The sequence below is a fragment of the Ranitomeya variabilis genome, chromosome 3 (assembly GCF_051348905.1).
Source record: "Ranitomeya variabilis isolate aRanVar5 chromosome 3, aRanVar5.hap1, whole genome shotgun sequence".
In the NCBI taxonomy this organism is placed as follows: Eukaryota; Metazoa; Chordata; class Amphibia; order Anura; family Dendrobatidae; genus Ranitomeya; species Ranitomeya variabilis.
In genome coordinates, this window is record NC_135234.1 from 25742748 (window position 1) to 25764808 (window position 22061).

General features: G+C 44.3%; 1 protein-coding gene across 2 annotated transcripts in view; it reads right to left on the reverse strand.

The window, feature by feature from the left end:
• GJA5 (gap junction protein alpha 5) overlaps window positions 1–22061 on the reverse strand; it is a 141361-nt gene that overhangs the window by 80140 nt on the left and 39160 nt on the right. Inside the window, exon 1 of one of the 2 annotated variants that reach the window (XM_077293811.1) lies at window positions 3326–3667. The exons of the other annotated variant lie outside the window; for it this stretch is intronic. The gene's annotated coding sequence lies outside the window, so the exon portion shown is untranslated. Of the gene's footprint in view, window positions 1–3325; window positions 3668–22061 lie in introns of those variants that run through there. 2 annotated transcript variants of the gene reach the window in all.

Here is a 22061-nt window from a genome sequence, read left to right on the forward strand (position 1 = left end):
TTCAGGCTATACCCAGCGGCTCAGTGGCACATTCAGCTACAAATGACTGGTCTTATATTTAGTAATACATGTATTTTCTTATATTCTTATTTTCTTATTTTTTTCTGTATTTTCTTATTTTTTTATTTTCTTTTATGCATTTTTTATAATTTACATTTCAGAATGAAAGAAATGAAAAAAAAACCTAAAACGTGGAACAGCGTCAGGTGAATGGCTGCAAATATGTTTATGACACGAGCAGAAGTTTGGATTTCTTGCTTCATGTTTATTATTGTGTAGTATAATGTTACAGTATATTATGTAACACGAAGGGTCCGCACAGAGATAACAGAGGATCGGGCGGTGTGCGACCACATAAGATCCTACAAATAGAAGAGCACAGAATAAAAATGGTGATAATATGGACTGTGGAGCATTATAGTGGTCTTATAGCATTACATAGGGGTGTAGCAGAGCTGACAACACAGAGCACTCAGAGAGATGGATAATAGATATATAGATACACATGTGGTCAAAACTGTTGGTCCCCCTCGTTTAATGACAGAAGAACCCACAATGGTCACAGAAATAACTCGAATCTGACAAAAGTAATAACAAATAAAAGATCTATGAAAATGAACACATGAAAGTCAGACATTGCTTTTCCATCATGCTTCCACAGAATTAAAAGAAAAAAAAAACTTGTGAAATCGGCCTGGACAGAAATGATGGGACCCCTGAAAATAATGTGACAAAAGGGACATGTTACATTGCGGTGTGTCCACTAACGAGCATCACAGGTGTCTACAATCCTGGAATCAGTGCGTGGCCGGTATATAGGGCTACAGATCCTCACTGTGCTGTGTGGTGACATGGTGGGTGTCACACTCAACATGGACCAGAGGAAGCGAAGGGAAGAGTTGTCTCAGGAGATCAGAAAGAACATTATAGAGAAACATGTTACAGGTAAAAGTTATAAGACATCTCCAAGCAGCTTGGTGTTCCTGTGACTACAGCTGCACATATTATTCAGAGATGTAAGATCCATGGACTGTAGCCGACCTCCCTGGACGTGGCCGCAGGAGGAACATTGATGGCAAATCAAAGAGACGAATAATACGAATGGTAACAAAAGAGCCAGAAAAACCTCAAGATTAAAGGGGAACTTCAAGCTCAAGGAACATCAGTGTCAGATCACACCATCCGTCGTTCATGGGAGACGACCAAGGAGGACACCATTGTTGAAAACAAAAAAAGACTGGAATTTGCCAAACTACATGTTGACAAGTCACAAAGCTTCTGGGAGAATGTCCTATGGACAGATGAGACAAAAATGGATCTTTTTGGCAAGGCATATCAGCTCTATGTTCACAGATGGAAAAATGAAGCATATCAAGAAAAGAACATAGCCCCTACTGTGAAACATGGAGGAGGCTCTGTTATGTTCTGCTTTGCTGCATCTAGCACAGGGTGTCTAGAATCTGTGCAGGGTACAATGAAATCTCAAGATTATCAAGGGATGCTGGAAAGACATGTGCTGCCCAGTGTCAGAAAGCTTGGTCTGAGTCGCAGGTCATGGGTCTTGTAACAGGATAATGACTCAAAACACACAGCTAAAAACACCCAAGAATGACTATGAGGAAAACATTCGATTATTCTGAAGAGGCTTCTATGAGCCCTGACCTAAATCCTATTGAGCATCATTGGAAAGAGCTGAAACAAAAGGCAACCTTCACACACGAGACAACTGGAGCAGTTTGCTCTTGAGGCCAAAATACCTGTTGAGAGCAGCAGACGTCTCATTGGCAGTTACAGGAATCGTCTGATTGCAGTGACTGCATCAAAAGGTTGTGCAACAAAATATTAAGTTAAGGGACCATCATTTCTGTCCAGGCCGATTTCATGAGTTTTATTTTTTTTTTTAATTCTGTGGAAGCATGGTGGAAAAGCAATGTCTGACTTTCATTTGTTCATTTTCATTCTTTTATTTATTATTACTTTTGTCAGATTCAAGTTATTTTTGTGACCATTGTGGGTTTTTCTGTCATTAAACGAGGGGGACCAACAATTTTGACCACGTGTGTAGATAGATAACAGATAAATAGATAGATAATAAATAGATAGATGATATATAGATAATAGATAATAAATAGATGATAGATAGATAGATAGATAGATGATAGATAGATAGATAGATAGATAGATAGATAGATAATAGACAGATAGTAATAGATAGATAGATAGATAGATAGATAGATAGATAGATAGATAGATAGATAGATAGATAATAGACAGATAGATAGATAGATAGATAGATAGATAATAGATAAATAGATAGATAATAGATAGATAATAGATAAGAGATAATAAATAGATGATATATAGATAATAGATAATAAATAGATAATAGATGATAGATAGATAGATAGATAGATAGATGATAGATAGATAGATAGATAGATAATAGACAGATAGTAATAGATAGATAGATAGATAGATAGATAGATAGATAGATAGATAATAGACAGATAGATAGATAGTAGATAGATAGATAATAGATAAATAGATAGATAATAGATAGATAATAGAAAATAAATAGATAATAGATGATAGATAGATAGATAGATAGATAGTAGATAGATAGATAATACATAGATAATAGATGATTTATAGGACAGTGTCAGTAATCCTGGCCCCGCACAGTGCAGCGTCCTCGGGTCTCGCCGTGTATTGATAATATGTGATTTGCTCACTTGTCACATGTGTGAATTCGGCCATCACTTTTTAGTGCTGCTGTTTTTTTTTAGATGATGGAGATGCAGCAGGACTCCATTTGTCTATCGTCCCTATAGGATGCAGTGATGGGGTTACCTGCAGTCCTATGTAACGCATTGCACTGTCCTGTACATTGTGCCTGGTGACAACCCCGGATCTGCTCCTTCCGTATTATACAGTCGGTGCAGGGATTGCAGTTGCTCCCGGGCCCCGCACCGTCGGGGGCCCAGTGGTTGCTTTGGCCATTAGACAGTGATATTCAGGGGTCCTATTGTACATTTTACATTGGGGTCCACGAGCTTCAAGTTACACCAACATTCTAACATTCCTTTTCATATGCGCAGATATAGCAGAGCTGAGTTTATCACGTCGCTCGCTATTCATGGTGATGACCAAGAGACGATGTGTAGTGGGACCAGCTGCAGTCCTATGTAAATCTCTAAACAACCGGTCAGCACCATGAGGGTAAGTGACAAATACGAGTAAACTCAGCTCTGCTACATCCGTATATAAAACCAATATTTGTAAAAGAAATTATAAACCCCCTCAATGGCCGTAAGAAAGCTGTTACCTCCTGGTTTCATGTCGTCCTGTAGGATCATGAGATGAAGCAGATTCTCTTGGTGACAAGTTTGAGTCCCATCAGCGGCCGGTGTCATTCTGAGAGTCCTCCGCATGTTGCCCACTCCTCCATAATCAGTGCAGCGCTCAGGTCCGGGGACAGTGAGTGCCGGGGGTGCAGCGCTCCGGGACGTGTCCTGACTCCTGATCCTCCTGTATCTGTGGCTGGCTCAGACCCCTCCTGACACTGAGCTGCAGATCGCCGCCTGCTCTCCCTACAAAGAGCCGCCGAGTATAAATATGATGCTGCACAGACAGCGGGGACGCGGCTCTTGGCCCCGGATCAGGACGTCCTTCACTTCTGGCCACTTGGTATTTAATAAAGTTTCTCAAAAAGGAAGTCAGAAAGAGACAATTGTATCACTGATGACAGACGAGGAGCTGCCCCGTAAGTGTCTGCTGGAGGCAAGAGCGCCGCTATTATTACTGAGTGATAGCACAGGATCAGTAATGTAATGTATGTACACAGTGACTGCACCAGCAGAATAGTGAGTGCAGCTCTGGGGTATAATACAGGATGTAACTCAGGATTAGTGTTGAGCGATACCGTCCGATACTTGAAAGTATCGGTATCGGAAAGTATCGGCCGATACCGTCACAGTATCGGAATCCAATCCGATACCGATACCCGATACCAATACAAGTCAATGGGACTCATGTATCGGACGGTATCCCTGATGGTTCCCAGGGTCTGAAGGAGAGGAAACTCTCCTTCAGGCCCTGGGAACCATATAAATGTGTAAAAGAAAGAATTAAAATAAAAAATATCGCTATACTCACCTGTCCGACGCAGCCGGGACTTCAGCGAGGGAACCGGCAGCGTTGTTTGTTTAAAAATCGCGCTATTACTTGGTTACGTGAATTCCCGGCTTGTGATTGGTCAGGTCGGCCATGTTGCCGGGACGCGGACCAATCACAGCAAGCCGTGACGAAATTACGTCACGGCTTGCTGTGATTGGTCCGCGTCCCGGCAATATGGCCGCCCTGACCAATCACAAGCCGGGACGTCACGGGAGGCTGGACACGCGCCCATTTCAAAATGAGCGCGTCCAGCCTCCCGGCTTGTGATTGGTTGATCGCGGCGCAACCAATCACAAGCCGTGACGTCACGGGAGGCTGGACACGCGCCCATTTCAAAATGAGCGCGTCCAGCCTCCCGGCTTGTGATTGGTTGATCGCGGCGCAACCAATCACAAGCCGTGACGTCACGGGAGGCTGGACGCGCTCATTTTGAAATGGGCGCGTGTCCAGCCTCCCGTGACGTCACGGCTTGTGATTGGTTGCGCCGCGATCAACCAATCACAAGCCGGGAGGCTGGACGCGCTCATTTTGAAATGGGCGCGTGTCCAGCCTCCCGGCTTGTGATTGGTTGACCGCGACGCAACCAATCACAAGCCGTGACGTCACGGGAGGCTGGACACGCGCCCTTTTTAAAATGAGCGCGTTTCCAGCCTCCCGTGACGTCACGGCTTGTGATTGGTTAATGGCGGCCATGTTGCCGGGACGCGGACCAATCACAGCAAGCCGTGACGTATTTTCGTCACGGCTTGCTGTGATTGGTCCGCGGCCCGGCAACATGGCCGCCCTGACCAATCACAAGCCGGGACTTCGCGTAACCATGTAAAAGCGGGAATTTTAAACAAACAACGCTGCCGGTTCCTGCGCTGAGGTCCCGGCTGCGTCGGACAGGTGAGTATAGCGATATTTTTTATTTTAATTCTCTATTTTACACATTTTAACATTAATGTTGTTCCGATACCCGATACCCGATACCACAAGAGTATCGGAATCCCGGTATCGGAATTCCGATACAGCAAGTATCGGCCGATACCCGATACTTGCAGCATCGGAAAGCTCAACACTACTCAGGATCAGTAATGTACGTACACAGTGACTGCACCAGCAGAATAGTGAGTGCAGCTCTGTAGTATAATACAGGATGTAACTCAGGATCAGTAATGTAATGTATGTGCACAGTGACTGCTCCAGCAGGATAGTGGGTGCAGCTCTGCTCAGCTGCTGCTCACTGTGCTGATTGTGGGTGCGGTTGCTGCTGAACCTGCTGTGTGCTCCTGAGCTCCTGAGAACCACCACCTCTCCACCCGGGGACCTGCTCTCTCTCTTACCCAGGGAGGGAGTGGGTTTCCTGGGATGAGTGAAGGAGCCAAGTCCCAGGCTTCTGCTTCCCGGACCAGGCTGGCGGGGGGCAGAAAGAACCAGCAACCAGCCTGCACATCAGAAGATTCGGGGGTGAGACGCTCCACCAGGAGTCGCAGCAATGTGGCTCCTACTCCCCCCAGGTCTGCAGAGACCCAGAGAAGCCGCAAGGCTTCCATGGAGGAGAAGCCTGCTAGCGTGCAGGATGACGGCCCTTCCGGAGGAAAGCTGAGTGCTCACGGAGGTGAGGCCGACCTCACTGAGGAGGGTTGGGCGCTGCAGAGACCCCGGGAGTCTGTGTCCACCTATGCCTCCCGGGTCATGAGCCACCTTCGTGAGTATGAAGAAGCAAGCAAGAGATTGAGAAGGCTCCGGGAGGAGCTGCGCTGCACAAGCGCAAAAGCTGCAGGCGCCTCCAGACCCAGGAAGACGCAATTCCAGGCTGAGGTAAAGAGGCTGAAGCTGGAAATTAATGACCTAGAGGTAAGAAAAGCCTTTATCCAAGAAAAAAGTGGACCATTTAAAGAAAAATTGCAAAATGAAGACCGATTCAGATAAATGGCTGATAACAGAGAGCAAAGGCAGATAGGGCTGCAGCCTGGGAGCCAGGTGGATGATGATGATGATGATGATGATGAGAAGAAGGAGGATGACCAGCAGAAAGCCCCACCTGGCAGCCTGCTTAGTCACTCACAGGCCACGTGCAGTGAGCTCCCTGCTGGACAGGTGACAATGACATCTCGTCGCAGTTCTGCTGGCTCTGGGGAGGACAGTGACATCGGCCAGGGAGGGGCACTAATAGCAGAGATCAAGCTCCTGTAGTCCCCAGTGTGCCTTCAGAACTTCCATCTTGGTGATGATTTGCCAGAGGAGGCACCTGGGGGCCAGGAAAAAGGTGAAGAAGATCAAACCTAAGCTCCAGGAAGCGGTAAGCTATGTGTATGCCCCCCTCCCTGTACCCCCTGAGTCGGCTGCAGGGTCAGCTCGCTGTATAAGCCCCGTTGCCCAGCCCAGCCCGGGTTCTGCTGTGGATCCGGTGCAAAGGCGCGGGGAGACTACAAAGCAATGTAGTGAGGCGCAGAGCTCCGTCTCTGCTTGTAGTAGCGGGGACGTAGCAGCAGGTGCATCAGCCGAGAGGCTGGACAGTGAGGGCGGCCCGGCGGCGGGCAAAAAATCAGGCCACGATACTGTAGTGCGCTCCCCAGTGGGAGGGGGGAGCAGCCCGGTGTCGGGGGCAGCTCCGGTAGCCTCGGTGCCCCTGAATGCTGTTGCCGCTGATCACTTAGTTGAGAAGCGGCGGCAGTGTGAGGGGGTTACTGGGGCTGGGCGTTCCGGTCCTCCCACCAAAGTCCTGTTCTGTGTTGGCGCCGCTGGTCAACAAGATCCTGATGCTAAGGATCAGCGGTGCCTCACAGCAGCTAAAGATCAACGGCGCCTGGTAGCAACCATGAAGCAGCGGAAAATATCATCTGATGATGCGGAGGGCACACATAAAACCAGGGGTGAGGTCGCCTCCAGTTCTGTGGAGGAGACTCAGCCCCTTGTGCCTGATGATGCGGAGGCCAAAATGTCACCCCCTGTTGTCACTGGTCCAGCAGGAGTGAATGTGGTGGTGGGTATGGATGAGGAAAACTCTTTGTCTAGTGGTGTGGTTGCTGGTTTGGTGGAGGGTGAGGAGGTTATGGAGGTGGGTAATGGTGATGCTGTTGGTGTGGATGTGGTCACTGGTCCGGTTGCCCCCCCGGTGGTGGCAGCACCTGTCAGAAGTTATGCCGCTGTCACCTCCGGGGGAAATAGGGCGTCCTCCTCGTCTCTGGGCTCTGGGGACGGCATGTTGCAACGGCGTCTCCTGGAGGCTCTAAAGAGGGGAGAGAGATCACTAATGGTAGAGGGTCGAGAGGTTGATCTATCCTTCTGGATAGAGAGGCATGGCCTCGGGGCCTTCCGAGAGCAAAGAGGGGGGGATACAGTGTGGTCCCTCCCAACAGCCGGGCCGGGTAGTGTGCGTAGGAATGTGGTCCGTCTTCGGTGGAGGGGCAGTGATGCATGTCCTCCAAGGTCGAAGGTTGTGGAGCTCCTGCTGAGGATGGGTGTTATGACCCCAGTGGACAGGGTCTCAGAGGAACGTGTAAGTCTGCAAGATACAAAAATCCAGCTCATAGGGCTGTGGTAACTGGGTTGACCAAATAGCTACTCCTAACGCCAACACTAGAAGTAGCCGGGGATCATGCCTACGGTGATCGCTAGATGACTCGCGCCAGCCGGAGAATCTAACTACCCCTAGGAGAAGAAAACAAAGACCTCTCTTGCCTCCAGAGAAAGGGACCCCAAAGCAAGATACAAGCCCCCCACAAATAATAACGGTGAGGTAAGAGGAAATGACAAACACAGAAATGAACCAGGTTCAGCAAAGAGAGGCCAGCTTACTAATAGCAGAATATAGCAAGATAACTTATCTGGTCAACAAAAACCCTATAAAAATCCACGCTGGAGATTCAAGAACCCCCGAACCGTCTAACGGTCCGGGGGGAGAACACCAGCCCCCTAGAGCTTCCAGCAAAGGTCAGGATACAGATAGGAACAAGCTGGACAAAAATACCAAACAAAACAAAAGCAAAAAGCAAAGAAGCAGACTTAGCTTGAAAAACAGGAACCAGGATCAGAGGACAAGAGCACAACAGATTAGCTCTGATTTCAACGATGCCAGGCATTGAACTGAAGGTCCAGGGAGCTTATATAGCAACGCCCCTGAACTAACGGCCCAGGTGAGGATATAGGAAAAGACAGACGCTCCAGAGTCAAATCACTAATGACCACTAGAGGGAGCAAAAAGCAAAATCACAACAGATGGGCTTCAAGGCGATTGACATCTACGCCTTGAAACATCCCTATTCCACACCTGAGTTTGATGTCAGCTTTGTTCGGCCGGAGGGGCTTGAACTTTTCTGGTCGAACTATGAGTTGGCAAAAAATGAGCCCGGCTGGCGAGACTTTGCCGTTCAGGCGGTGTCTCGCCAAAATCAAGTCAAGAAAGTGACCATGATGACATGTAACGAGTCGCTTTCTTGTTATGACATCATGACGTGGCTTGGCCGGTATGGAGAGGTAGTGGAGATACCAAAGAAAAACTGTGATGAGTTTGGTATCTGGTCAGGGGCCTGGACGTTTATGGTAAAACTTAAGCGTTCAGGTGGTACGGTTGCCCACATACCATCATCTGCCTTCCTGGGTAGGGATTGTATCCTGGTCTTCTACCAGGGGCAACCGAAGCTCTGTCACAAGTGCGGCGACCCCACACACTTCAGCGCAAACTGCACTGTGCAGAAGTGTGCATTGTGTGGGGATGTCGGCCATCTTGCTGCATCTTGTGTGGAGATTAGGTGCCACCTGTGTGGTGAGTTAGGTCACCCATTCAGCCGTTGTCCTCGCTCCTTCGCTAACGCAGTCGTGACCCTGGTGGGAGGAAGCCGTGAGGCTGATTCTGCTGGGGAAGGGACTAGCAAGGGTGAGGGAGCTGAGGGGCCAAGGAAGAAAAGCAATAAAAAGACGCCTGCCCAGCTAAGGCGTCTAGACAAGCGCAGACAGGATAGGGAGCTGGGCGAGCCTCGGGCTACTGGGGCGGCCCCTGTCCTGGATGCCAGTCTTGCTGCTGAGGCCCCAAGGGATGATGAGTTGGATGAGGAGGTCAGGAGGATCCACAGGGAGGAGAGTGCCACTGCCTCAGAGTCCTCCCATTATGAAAGTATGGATGAGGATAATAGGCAGTGGCTAGAGGACAAGCGTAAGCTCGGCACCAAAAAGAAGAGAAAGAAGGGAGGAAAAAAATCTTCTCTCACTCTGACCAAGGTACCTAAGGAAGGAAAAACCGACTCCCCTCTGGTTGGTCTTTCTAACCGGTTCCAAGCCCTTGAAAACATCTCTTCCTCTGAGGAGGAAGCTGAGGGTGAGGTTCTGGCTTCGGCGGGGCTCACAGGGGGCGCCGAGTCTCCTCCTTCTGGGAACATAAGATCTTTGGAGGGAGGGACTGGCCCAGAGTCCGGAGACGAGGACAAAAAAAATAAAAAACGCGTGGAAATGGATACCTCCATGTCATTAAAGAGGGGGAGGCAGAGGATAAGGGGAGTGGGAAAAAGAAAGCCATCTAACTCAATCACCAATGATGGCGGAACCCACTCCGTTGACGCTGGCGTCCATTAATGTCGCCAGCATAAAGTCAAATACAGCTAGATTTGCGGCCTTTGATTTTCTCAGCCGGGTTGAAGCTGACATTTTCGTTTTGCAAGAGACCAGGCTGCCAAACATGGCAGATGTGTTTAAAGCTAAGAGGGAGTGGAGACTCGGGCCCTCCTATTGGTCTCTTGCGGCCGAGCCGTATAGCGGAGTGGCGGTCCTTTTTACCGCACCGGTGGAATGCCGACGGGTTATTGAGTTAGAAATGGGGAGGTGCCTGATCTTAGATGTCCTCATGAAGGGACAAGAGCTCCGGCTCATTAACATCTATGGTCCCCAATCTAAGTGGGACCGGAAGTGTCTCTTTATGAGGATCAAGCCCTACCTTTTTACAAGTCGGCAGGTTGTCTTTGGAGGGGACTTCAATGCTGTCACGAGGCCCGAGATAGAGGAGGTTCCAGAGACAAGCTGACTTATGATAGCGTCGCCCTTAATAGTATAGCTAGTGAGGCTCGCCTGGTGGATGTCCACATTCGGCACACCCCAGGCCACGAGGGGTTCACCTATCATAGAGGTAACTGTAGGTCCAGAATAGATAGGTTTTATTTAAAGGAGGAAGCTGTCTCTTCAGCAGTGTTTGTTGTTGAGGTGAAGTTCTCCGACCACTGTTTAATTTTGTTTTCTCTGAATGTTACAGAGACCCTCCAGATGGGAAGAGGCTTTTGGAGGTTCAATTCGTCTCTCTTGGAAGAAGCGGAGATAAGACAGTCCTTTGAGGATTTTCTTCAGAGCCAGGTACCCTTACTGGATCTTTGTAGTAGTAGGTCAGAGTGGTGGGAGATGTTCAAGGAAAGGGTGGCGAGATTCTTCCGCCAGCTCTCGAGCCTCAGGAGTCTGAGCAGGTACCGCCTGTATCAGGGTCTGAGGAGGAAACTCGAGCATCTTGTCTCAACTGGAGGTAGCCGCGAGGAGATCTCCAGAGTGAAATCTTTGCTTATGAGGTGTCAGTACGATAGACACGCATCTTTGGTTTTTGAGAGGGATTACGGGAAGTACCGCTCGCCCGACCCTTACAGAAACTGCAAGATGTCAGTGAATAGTAAAGTGGTTACAGGACTGGTCGACACTACGGGGTCCCTGAGGCGATCCAGATCAGGGATCCTGGAGGTTGTCAGATCCTTCTACTCGCACCTCTTGGGGAAGAGGGATCTTGATTGGGATGAGATGTCGGCTTTCCTGGCAGAAGCTGTCCCCGAACCAGGGGTAGACCCCTCTCTTGACGTTTTGACAGAAATGATCAGGGAAGAGGAAGTTCAGTTGGCGATTGAAGGGCTTGCCCCCAAAAAATCGCCTGGTCCAGATGGCTTAACATCTGAATTCTATAAGACCTTTAAGGACGTTTTGGTTCCCCTCTTGACTGAGGTATTCAATGAGTGTCTTTCCTCGGGCACTCTGCCGAAGTCAATGAGGAGGTCTGCTCTGATCATCTTGTCAAAGGGTAAGGACCTGTCTTGCATTGAGAATTGGCGTCCCATAGCGCTTCTCAATGCAGACAGGAAGGTTCTGGCAAAGGTGCTGTTTAATCGGCTGATGAAATTTGCACCCCGACTCCTTTCGGGGGCCCAGCATTGCTCTGTTCCAGGCCGCAGCACATTTAGTGCTGTGCTCTGTGTCCGAGAGGCAGTGGAGCAGGGTAGGGCAGGTCACTGGAAGGGGTACATGCTGTCACTGGACCAGGCAAAAGCGTTTGATCGGGTTAATCACGAGTACCTCTGGTCCGTCCTTCTGAGATATGGCCTGCCGGGGGGGTTTGTTGATTGGCTTAAGACCTTGTACAGTGGGGCAGAGAGTTTCCCGCTTGTGAATGGTTGGATTGGTAGCTCTTTTGAGGTTGGGTCCGGTGTTCGCCAGGGTTGTCCCTTGAGCCCGCTGCTGTACGTGTTTGCGATTGACCCTCTTCTTAGGAGGGTGAAACGTGGACCGTTGGCCGGGATCGGGATGGATCAGTCAGCACCGGAAGCCACTCTGAGGGTGGTGGCGTATGCCGATGATGTCACTGTGTTTGCTTCCTCTCACGAGGAGGCGGGGTGGCTGATGTCAGAGGTAGATCGCTACTCGGAGGCATCCGGGTCCAAGATCAACCGGGATAAGTGTGAGAGTCTCTGGCTGGGAGGAGGAGATCCTGGTTTTGATCTCCCGGACACCCTTCCAGGACCCAAAGTCTCTGCAAAAGTCCTTGGCATCGAATTTGGCCAGGGGGATTACCCCAAACAATATTGGGACAGCAGGCTAGAGATCGCCACTCAGAAGGTGAACCAATGGAAGGGTTGGTCTTTGACCCTAAGGGAAAGGGTAAACCTGATCAAAACTTACTTGCTCCCTTTACTGATTTATCTGGGCAGTGTGTGCATCTTGCCGGAATCTCTCTGGACTCGGGTCTACAGTTTGTTCTTCCAACTGTTATGGGGGAATAGACTGAACCTGGTCAAGAGGGAGGTTACTTACCGTACGAGGAGACTAGGAGGGTTGGGTATGGTCAACCCTGTGGTATTCCTTGTGGATACCTTCATTAAGATCAATATCGCAAACCTCTGGAAAGAGAGGGCTCCTCCGTGGGTATTCTCCTGTAGGGGATGGTTTCAGCGTTTCTTCCAGGAATGGGAGACAGGAGGGCAAGTGAAGGATCTTCGCACACCGCATGGAAATCTTCCGGCTTACGCTACCTTGGTTCTGAAGGTAATTCGTCGGTGGGGTCTGGGAATGTGGGAGATCAGGACTCTGCCAAGGAAACTACTTGACGGTAGGGTTCTGTTGACCCATTTCCAGAGGCCTCTGGCGCTCAGGGACTGCCCAAGTCGGGATCTTGGGGTGGGTTTGCATCTTTTGAATTCTATCAGGATCCCCTCGAAGTTTTGGGACTTGGCTTGGCGCTGCTTGCATGGGAAACTGTGTGTGAGGGACAATCTGAAGTGTAGGAGCTCTGAGGACAGGAATTGTCCTCGGGAGCATTGTGGTACCTTGCTGGAAAGCATGGACCACTTCCTGCTTCATTGTCCCTTCAACACAGAGGTATACAACAGGGTGGGCGCCTTCATTGGCTGGTCTCGGCTGGCCGGTCTCTCCTATGCGGAATGGGCCTATGGAGCATTCGGAGACCTGGGTGGTCGGGACCGCTGCACCTTATTTCTAGTTAGCGCAGTGGTTAGGTATCACACGTGGAACGCACGGTGCTTAGTATCGACGCAACGAAAAATCCTCCCAGTGGACGATGTGTTTAGGACCATACTCGGTGACCTGGTGAAGGTGCGCTCTCTGGAGTATGGGAGACTGGGCGCACGGAGGGCTGCGCTCCTCTGGAGGGGCTTTTCTTTTCGTGTGCCCTAGTCTGGTCATCTCCTTTCCTGGTGGTGGGCTGCTGCTGACACTGTAGAATTTTGTTTTGTTTGATTATACAGTGATGTAGGGCTGCAGGCGCCGAACTTGGGCGTCGTGTTTTGTAATTATTGTGGTGTGCTGCTGTATATAGTGTATATATTGTATATGGGGATATAGATTTGGGTGTAGGTGTTAGGTTGGGTGGTGGGAAAGGGGGGGAGGTGGGATTATCTTGTGGGACTATGGGACACTGGGTTGTTTGGGGGGAAAACTGGCACTGCCTGATCTGGCCTATGGACGTTGGACATTGACTGAGGCATGAGACGCAGGACCAACTCTCAGGTTAGTGCGGGGGGTTGGGAATGGAGGATAGCTTGTAGTATTGTATATATTTGTTTAATTTGTAGTTATTTTATTTAAAACTAAAAAAAAAAAAAGTTCATGTATATAGTCTTTGTTTGCCATTGTTTATTTTATTTGTTATTATTATTTTGTTTGGTGACCGGACCTGAAGGTCAAAGTAGTTATTATTCTGTATATACTGTGTGAGAGGAGAGAATGAGCGGCTGGACCAGTGTTCAGTATACGGATTATTTTCTGGCTAATATTTTTGTTATGTTTTCTGCTATTATTGTTATGTTTTTCATTTTTATAATAAAAGATCTACAGGATGTAACTCAGGATCAGTAATGTAATGTATGTACACAGTGACTGCACCAGCAGAATAGTGAGTGCAGCTCTGGAATATAATACAGGATGTAACTCAGGATCAGTAATGTAATATATGTACACAGTGACTGCACCAGCAGAATAGTGAGTACAGCTCTGGAGTATAATACAGGAGGTAACACATGATCAGTAATGAAATGTATGTACACAGTGACTACACCAGCAGAATAGTGAGTGCAGCTCTGGGGTATACTACAGGATGTAACTCAGGATCAGTAATGTAATGTATGTACACAGTGACTGCACCAGCAGAATAGTGAGTGCAGCTCTGGAGTATAATACAGGATGTAACTCAGGATCAGTAATGTATGTACACAGTGACTGCACCAGCAGAATAAGTGAGTGCAGCTCTGGGGTATAATGCAGGATGTAACTCAGGATCAGTAATGTAATGTATGTACACAGTGACTGCACCAGCAGAATAGTGAGCGCAGCTCTGGGGTATAATACAGGATGTAACTCAGGATCAGTAATCTAATGTATGTACACAGTGACTGCACCAGCAGAATAGTGAGCGCAGCTCTGGGGTATAATACAGGAGGTAACTCAGGATCAGTAATGTAATGTATGTACACAGTGACTGCACCAGCAGAATAGTGAGCGCAGCTCTGGGATATAATACAGGATGTAACTCAGGATCAGTAATGTAATGTATGTACACAGTGACTGCATCAGCAGAATAGTGAGTGCAGCTCTGGGGTATAATACAGGAGGTAACTCAGGATCAGTAATGTAATGTATGTACACAGTGACTGCACCAGCAGAATAGTGAGTGCAGCTCTGGAGTATAATACAGGATGTAACTCAGGATCAGAAATGTAATGTATGTACACAGTGACTGCACCAGCAGAATAGTGAGTGCAGCTCTGGAATATAATACAGGATGTAACTCCGGATCAGTAATGTAATGTATGCACACAGTGACTGCATCAGCAGAATAGTGAGTGCAGCTCTGGAGTATAATACAGGATGTAACTCCGGATCAGTAATGTAATGTATGTACACAGTGACTGCTCCAGCAGAATAGTGAGTGCAGCTCTGGAGTATAATACAGGATGTAACTCAGGATCAGAAATGTAATGTATGTACACAGTGACTGCACCAGCAGAATAGTGAGTGCAGCTCTGGGGTATAATGAAGGAGGTAACTCAGGATCAGTAATGAAATGTATGTACACAGTGACTGCACCAGCAGAATAGTGAGTGCAGCTCTGGGGTATAATACAGGATGTAACTCCGGATCAGTAATGTAATGTATGTACACAGTGACTGCACCAGCAGAATAGTGAGTGCAGCTCTGGGATATAATACAGGATGTAACTCAGGATCAGTAATGTAATGTATGTACACAGTGACTGCATCAGCAGAATAGTGAGTGCAGCTCTGGGGTATAATACAGGAGGTAACTCAGGATCAGTAATGTAATGTATGTACACAGTGACAGCACCAGCAGAATAGTGAGTGCAGCTCTTGAGTATTATACAGGATGTAACTCAGGATCAGTAATGTAATGTATGTACACAGTGACTGCACCAGCAGAATAGTGAGTGCAGCTCTGGGGTATAATGAAGGAGGTAACTCAGGATCAGTAATGAAATGTATGTACACAGTGACTGCACCAGCAGAATAGTGAGTGCAGCTCTGGAGTACAATACAGGATGTAACTCAGGATCAGTAATTTAATATATGTTCACAGTGACTGCACCAGCAGAATAGCGAGTGAAGCTCTGGGGTATAATATAGGATGTAACTCAGGATCAGTAATGTAATGTATGTACACAGTGACTGCACCAGCAGAATAGTGAGTGCAGCTCTGGGATATATTACAGGATGTAACTCAGGATCAGTAATGTAATGTATGTACACAGTGACTACATCAGCAGAATAGTGAGTGCAGCTCTGGGGTATAATACAGGATGTAACTCCGGATCAGTAATGTAATGTATGTACACAGTGACTGCACCAGCAGAATAGTGAGTGCAGCTCTGGGATATAATACAGGATGTAACTCAGGATCAGTAATGTAATGTATGTACACAGTGACAGCATCAGCAGAATAGTGAGTGCAGCTCTGGGGTATAATACAGGAGGTAACTCAGGATCAGTAATGTAATGTATGTACACAGTGACAGCACCAGCAGAATAGTGAGTGCAGCTCTGGAGTATAATACAGGATGTAACTCAGGATCAGAAATGTAATGTATGTACACAGTGACTGCACCAGCAGAATAGTGAGTGAAGCTCTGGGGTATAATACAGGATGTAACTCAGGATCAGTAATGTAATGTATGCACACAGTGACTGCACCAGCAGAATAGTGAGTGCAGCTCTGGAATATAATACAGGATGTAACTCCGGATCAGTAATGTAATGTATGCACACAGTGACTGCATCAGCAGAATAGTGAGTGCAGCTCTGGAGTATAATACAGGATGTAACTCCAGATCAGTAATGTAATGTATGTACACAGTGACTGCACCAGCAGAATAGTGAGTGCAGCTCTGGAGTATAATACAGGATGTAACTCAGGATCAGAAATGTAAAGTATGTACACAGTGACTGCACCAGCAGAATAGTGAGTGTAGCTCTGGGGTATAATGAAGGAGGTATCTCAGGATCAGTAATGTAATGTATGTACACAGTGACTGCACCAGCAGAATAGTGAGTGCAGCTCTGGAGTGTAATACAGGATGTAACTCAGGATCAGTAATGTAATGTATGTACACAGTGACTGCACCAGCAGAATAGTGAGTGCAGCTCTGGGGTATAATACAGGAGGTAACTCAGGATCAGTAATTTAATGTATGTACACAGTGACTGCACCAGCAGAATAGTGAGTGCAGCTCTGGAGTATAATACAGGATGTAACTCAGGATCAGTAATGTAATGTATGTACACAGTGACTGCACCAGCAGAATAGTGAGTGCAGCTCTGGGGTATAATACAGGATGTAACTCAGGATCTGTAATGTAATGTATGTACACAGTGACTGCACCAGCAGAATAGTGAGTGCAGCTCTGGGGTATAATACAGGATGTAACTCAGGATCAGTAATGTATTGTATGCACACAGTGACTGCACCAGCAGAATAGTGAGTGCAGCTCTGGAGTACAATACAGGAGGTAACTCAAGATCAGTAATGTAATGTATGTACACAGTGACTGCACCAGCAGAATAGTGAGTGCAGCTCTGGGGTATAATACAGGATGTAACTCAGGATCAGTAATGTAATGTATGTACACAGTGACTGCACCAGCAGAATAGTGAGTGCAGCTCTTGGGTATAATACAGGATGTAACTCAGGATCAGTAATGTAATGTATGTACACAGTGACTGCACCAGCAGAATAGTGAGTGCAGCTCTGGAGTACAATACAGGATGTAACTCAGGATCAGTAATTTAATATATGTACACAGTGACTGCACCAGCAGAATAGCGAGTGCAGCTCTGGGGTATAATATAGGATGTAACTCAGGATCAGTAATGTAATGTATGTACACAGTGACTGCACCAGCAGAATAGTGAGTGCAGCTCTGGGATATAATACAGGATGTAACTCAGGATCAGTAATGTAATGTATGTACACAGTGACTGCATCAGCAGAATAGTGAGTGCAGCTCTGGGGTATAATACAGGATGTAACTCCGGATCAGTAATGTAAAGTATGTACACAGTGACTGCACCAGCAGAACAGTGAGTGCAGCTCTGGGATATAATACAGGATGTAACTCAGGATCAGTAATGTAATGTATGTACACAGTGACAGCATCAGCAGAATAGTGAGTGCAGCTCTGGAGAATAGTACAGGATGTAATTCAGGATCTGTACAGGATAAGTATTGTAATTTATGTACACGGTGACTGCACCAGCAGAATAGTGAGTGCAGCTCTGGAGAATAATACAGGATGTAATTTAGGATCAGTACAGGATCAGTAATGCAATGTATGTACACAGTGACTGCACTAGCAGAATAGTGAGCGCAGCTTTGGAGAATATTACAGGATGTAACTCAGGATCTGTTCAGCATCAGTAATGTAATGTATGTACACAGTGACTGCATCAGCAGAATAGTGAGTGCAGCTCTGGGGTATAATACAGGATGTAACTCAGGATCAGTAATGTAATGTATTTACATAGCGACTGCCCCAGCAGAATAGTGAGCGCAGCTCTGGAGAATAATACAGGATGTAACTTATGATCAGTAATGTAATATATGTACACAGTGACTGCACCAGCAGAATAGTGAGTGCAGCTCTGGAGTATAAAACAGGAGGTAACTCTGGATCAGTACAGGATAAGTAATGTATAACTACTATAATACTGCTCCCTATGTACAAGAATATAACTACTATAATACTGCCCCCTATGTACAAGAATATAACTACTATAATACTGCCCCTATGTACAAGAATATAACTACTATAATACTGCTCCTATGTACAAGAATATAACTACTTTATTACTGCCCCCTATGTACAAGAATATAACTACTATAATACTGCCCCTATGTACAAGAATATAACTACTATAATACTGCCCCTATGTACAAGAATATAACTACTATAATACTGCTCCTATGTACAAGAATATAACTACTTTAATACTGCCCCCTATGTACAAGAATATAACTACTTTAATACTGCCCCCTATGTACAAGAATATAACTACTATAGTACTGCCCCTATGTACAAGAATATAACTACTATAATACTGCTCCTATGTACAAGAATATAGCTACTATAATACTGCTCCTATGTACAAGAATATAGCTACTATAATACTGCTCCTATGTACAAGAATATAACTACTATAATTCTGCCCCCTACGTACAAGAATATAACTACTATAATACTGCTCCTATGTACAAGAATATAACTACTATAATACTGCTCCTATGTACAAGAATATAACTACTATAATACTGTTCTTATGTACAAGAATATAACTACTATAATACTGCTCCTATGTACAAGAATATATCTACTATAATACTGCCCCTATGAACAAGTATATAACTACTATAATACTGCCACTATGTACAAGAATATAACTACTATAATATTGCTCCTATGTACAAGAATATATCTACTATAATACTGCCCCTATGAACAAGAATATAACTACTATAATACTGCCACTATGTACAAGAATATAACTACTATAATACTGCTCCTATGTACAAGAATATAGCTACTATAATACTGCCCCTATGTACAAGAATATAACTACTATAATACTGCTCCTATGTACAAGAATATAACTACTATAATACTGCCCCTATGAACAAGAATATAACTACTCTAATACTGCCACTATGTACAAGAATATAACTACTATAATACTGCTCCTATGTACAAGAATATAGCTACTATAATACTGCCTCTATGTACAAAAATATAACTACTATAATACTGCCCCTATGTACAAGAATATAACTACTATAATACTGCCGCTATGTACAAGAATATAACTACGATAATACTGCCTCTATGTACAAGAATATAGCTACTATAATACTGCCGCTATGTACAAGAATATAACTTGTATAATACTGCCCCCTATGTACAAGAATATAACTACTATAATACTGCCCCTATGTACAAGAATATAACTACTATAATACTGCTCCTATGTACAAGAATATAACTACTATAATACTGCCCCCTATGTTCAAGAATATAACTACTATAATACTGCTCCTATGTACAAGAATATAACTACTATGATACTGTTCTTATGTACAAGAATATAACTACTATAGTACTTCCCCTATGTACAAGAATATAACTACTATAATACTGCTCCTATATACAATAATATAACTACTATATTACTGTCCCTATGTACAAGCATATAACTACTATAATACTGCTCCTATGTACAAGAATGTAACTACTATAATACTGCCCCCTATGTTCAAGAATATAACTACTATAATACTGCTCCTATGTACAAGAATATAACTACTATGATACTGTTCTTATGTACAAGAATATAACTACTATAGTACTTCCCCTATGTACAAGAATATAACTACTATAATACTGCTCCTATATACAATAATATAACTACTATATTACTGTCCCTATGTACAAGCATATAACTACTATAATACTGCCCCTATGTACAAGAATATAACTACTATAATACTGCTCCTTTGTACAAGAATATAACTGCAATAATACTGTTCTTATGTACAAGAATATAACTACTATAATACTGCCCCTATGTACAAGAATATAGCTACTATAATACTGCTCCTATGTACAGGAATATAATTGCTATAATACTGCCCCTATGTACAAGAATATAACTACTATAATACTGCTCCTATGTACAAGAATATAACTACTATAATACTGCCCCTATGTACAAGAATATAACTACTATAATACTGCCCCTATGTACAAGAATATAACTACTATAATACTGCCCCTATGTACAAGAATATAACTACTATAATACTGCCCCTATGTACAAGAATATAACTACTATAATACTGCTCCTATGTACAAGAATATAACTACTATCATACTGCCCCTATGTACAAGAATATAACTACTATAATACTGCTCCTATGTACAAGAATATAACTACTATAATACTGCTCCTATGTACAAGAATATAACTACTATAATACTGCCCCCTATGTTCAAGAATATAACTACTATAATACTGTTCTTATGTACAAGAATATAACTACTATAGTACTTCCCCTATGTACAAGAATATAACTACTATAATACTGCTCCTATATACAATGATATAACTACTATATTACTGTCCCTATGTACAAGCATATAACTACTATAATACTGCTCCTATGTACAAGAATGTAACTACTATAATACTGTTCTTATGTACAAGAATATAACTACTATAATACTGCTCCTTTGTACAAGAATATAACTGCTATAATACTGTTCTTATGTACAAGAATATAACTACTATAATACTGCCCCTATGTACAAGAATATAGCTACTATAATACTGCTCCTATGTACAGGAATATAACTACTATAATACTGCCCCCTATGTACAAGAATATAACTACTATAATACTGATCCTATGTACAAGAATATAACTGCTATAATACTGCTCCTATGTACAAGAATATAACTACTATAATACTGCCCCTATGTACAAGAATATAATTGCTATAATACTGCCCCTATGTACAAGAATATAACTACTATAATACTGCCCCTATGTTCAAGAATATAACTACTATAATACTGCCCCTATGTACAAGAATATAACTACTATAATACTGCTCCTATGTACAAGAATATACCTACTATAATACTGCCCCTATGTACAAGAATATAACTACTATAATACTCCTCCTATGTACAAGAATATAACTACTATAATACTGCTCCTATGTACAAGAATATAACTACTATAATACTGCCCCTATGTACAAGAATATAACTACTATAATACTGCCCCTATGTACAAGAATATAACTACTATAATACTGCTCCTATGTACAAGAATATAACTACTATCATACTGCCCCTATGTACAAGAATATAACTACTATAATACTGCTCCTATGTACAAGAATATAACTACTATAATACTGCTCCTATGTACAAGAATATAACTACTATAATACTGCCCCCTATGTTCAAGAATATAACTACTATAATACTGTTCTTATGTACAAGAATATAACTACTATAGTACTTCCCCTATGTACAAGAATATAACTACTATAATACTGCTCCTATATACAATGATATAACTACTATATTACTGTCCCTATGTACAAGCATATAACTACTATAATACTGCCCCTATGTAGAAGAATATAACTACTATAATACTGCTCCTATGTACAAGAATATAACTACTATAATACTGCCCCCTATGTTCAAGAATATAACTACTATAATACTGTTCTTATGTACAAGAATATAACTACTATAGTACTTCCCCTATGTACAAGAATATAACTACTATAATACTGCTCCTATATACAATGATATAACTACTATATTACTGTCCCTATGTACAAGCATATAACTACTATAATACTGCTCCTATGTACAAGAATGTAACTACTATAATACTGTTCTTATGTACAAGAATATAACTACCATAATACTGCTCCTTTGTACAAGAATATAACTGCTATAATACTGTTCTTATGTACAAGAATATAACTACTATAATACTGCCCCTATGTACAAGAATATAGCTACTATAATACTGCTCCTATGTACAGGAATATAACTACTATAATACTG